This window comes from Micropterus dolomieu, linkage group LG01 (genome assembly GCF_021292245.1).
Source record: "Micropterus dolomieu isolate WLL.071019.BEF.003 ecotype Adirondacks linkage group LG01, ASM2129224v1, whole genome shotgun sequence".
Classification (NCBI taxonomy): Eukaryota; Metazoa; Chordata; class Actinopteri; order Centrarchiformes; family Centrarchidae; genus Micropterus; species Micropterus dolomieu.
The window spans coordinates 30,700,640-30,703,316 of NC_060150.1; positions in this window are offsets into that span (position 1 = coordinate 30,700,640).

The following is a 2,677-nucleotide window of genomic DNA, read 5'->3' on the forward strand; positions in this document are numbered from 1 at the left end:
AACAAGTAAATGGTGTCTATATTACATGCAAAAAACTGAATACTGTATGTGGCAGTTTACGTAATATTCCGTCCGTTGTATTTTTTGAATAAATCAGCGTCAAGTCCAACCAATCAAGCTTATCAGTTTTGTTGCTCACTTCCAGCCAATCAGAGCTGCAGGCAGTACTCGTTTGTTGCGTCATAGCCTAGCTCAGTCACCCGCTAGGTTATGTAGTGATGGCAAGTTCGAATCTTTTGACGGACTTGAATCTTAAAATCTCGTTTATTAAAATGAACAAATTTTTTTCATTTCGTTCATTTGAACTAGGCTGGTTTTTGCGGCGCTGCAGCTCTTTAGTGGGCGATGCAAAAAACAGTGCAATTCTCAAACACGGAAGGCTACCTGCTCGACAAAGTATAATGCACAAATTCACCTCTTGATCATCCAAACCAAATTCAAACCATGTAAAAACCACATAGATATGATTTCAATTTTCATCGTAAATCTGTCCATTTTCACAATCTTTCCTGAGTATACAACCAGACCAGCCATATATATGTATATATAATTATGATTACTATCATTATATCTCTAAAGTGCTCATTCATAAAGTAGCCTAACATAGCCTAATATCTATATATTAACATCAGATTTGCTGGGAACATATTGAAGTAATAAGCTTGGCACATTATATGAATAAACACGCTCTTTTCAACCAGTTTAATAATAATCTGGATAAAGCCACCAAGTTCTTAAAGGAAACCTATCATGCCTTTCCACATTTTATTACTTATCTACAATGGAAAATCTTCGGAAGAAGACTTACACAACAACTGCACAGCTATACTCGTCTTAACTTAAAGAAGTGGCTAACAGGTAGTCAGGACAGTCAACATTACACTTAGACACTAAATTTTGCTGCTACCTTGTCTTCTCTCTTCTCTGTTTGTGTTTCTTGTCCTATGCCTATGAGGTTGTCTGGTTCATATGTGTTTAGATAGGTTAAACCTTTGTTGTTCGTCATTGTCCCAGTTACATTGTTTGTGCATGTCCAAAAATGAATGTACAGTGTATATATATGTTCAGTAGAAGAAAAAAATATGTTTTTGAACTTTCAAACATGCAAAGCTGCCATACAGGAGTCACAGTACTACAATATAGGACTGGAAAAGTAGTATAATAGATCTCCTTTAATAGAACCCCAGCACAGAGAGAGGAACAAAGAAATAAACATATTATATAATGCAGCAGTTTGGCAAGACCCACAGATGAGAGTCATGAACTAATCAATTCTGTTTCCTGTGCTGACGGAGACCAAGCAGCTGCTGACGTGGTGGAGGCAAAAAAGCTGCTCTGGTGAGTGGATATTTAAAAAAAGGAACATAGTGGTGGAATAAGTATTCAGATGAAGTAAATGCACCAATACAGCAATGTAAAAATACTCCATTAAAAGTCCTGCATGAAAAATCCTACCTCAGTTAAAAACACAAGTATCAAAGTTAATGTATGTTAGTGGTTTGGTTCCAGTTGTTATATTGTCCATTGTCTAAAATATTCATCTTAAGAGTAACAAGTAACTAAAGCTGTCAAATAAATGTAATGTTAGTGGAGTAGAAAGTACAATATATCCCTCTGAAATATAAGTTAGTGTTCTCTTTCATGCATGTTAGGTTACTTACTTTTAGTTGTTAAAATTCATTACACAAGTCAACCAATAATTAAGGTCAACATCAACTGGTGTGGCATTTTATTGTTTATTATTAAATATTGTTGTGTCTAGTATAATTCAAATTTCACATTTTTAGGGTATTGCAATCTATCTTTCTACTTTCACATTATAAATGTTTTTGTCCTGGCAAAGCACACAAAGAAGGCTGTTTTGTTGCCCACCGTCAAACCACACCATAATGGGATATACAGACAGCTACCAGTGTGCTATGCTAAGCATAGCCTATTGTTTTCATATTTGAATAACGATTATTAATTTCTCATGGGTAGGTAGAGATCTCCTAACTATAAACATTAAGGATAGCCCGAATGTCTTTTTTTGAGCTTTGAAGCTTTGATAGTAGGCTATGGGCTAGTAGGCCATAGTTGAAGCTTCGGCGCGCGCACACACACACACGTGCGAGGGGGGTGGGTCGCAGTTGCAGGGCTTCAAGTTGTGTTATGTGTGTGTGTGAAGCGTTCAGTCTTCCTCTGCACAACTGGTGGCTCAGTGTCGGTGTATACACGAAAGAAAGGGGACTAGCACTTCCTGGCTACCTGGACACTCATTGGCTATTGTAGGCCATGGACAGGGCATGGAACTTTCTATTGGGTCAATAAATGTGTCACTTTTGTGTCCCTGATTATTTTAAAACAGCTTGCGTGAACCCACTTTTAAAGAAACCTGGTTTAGATCCCTCCCTCCCACATAATTTTAGACCAATTTCAAAACTGCCTTTTATTGCAAAGATTCTAGAAAGAATTGTGTCCAAACAGCTGCTCACTGTACTGGAAAATAACAAAATATTTGAAAATTGAAATAAAGTTTCAATCTGGTTTCAGGAAGTACCACAGCACTGAGACTGCCCTGCTTAAAGTCACCAATGACCTTTTAATGTCTGCTGATGAAGGTATGTGCTCAGTCCTGGTACTCCTGGACCTTAGTGCTGCTTTTGACACCATTGATCACAACATCATGTTAGACAGA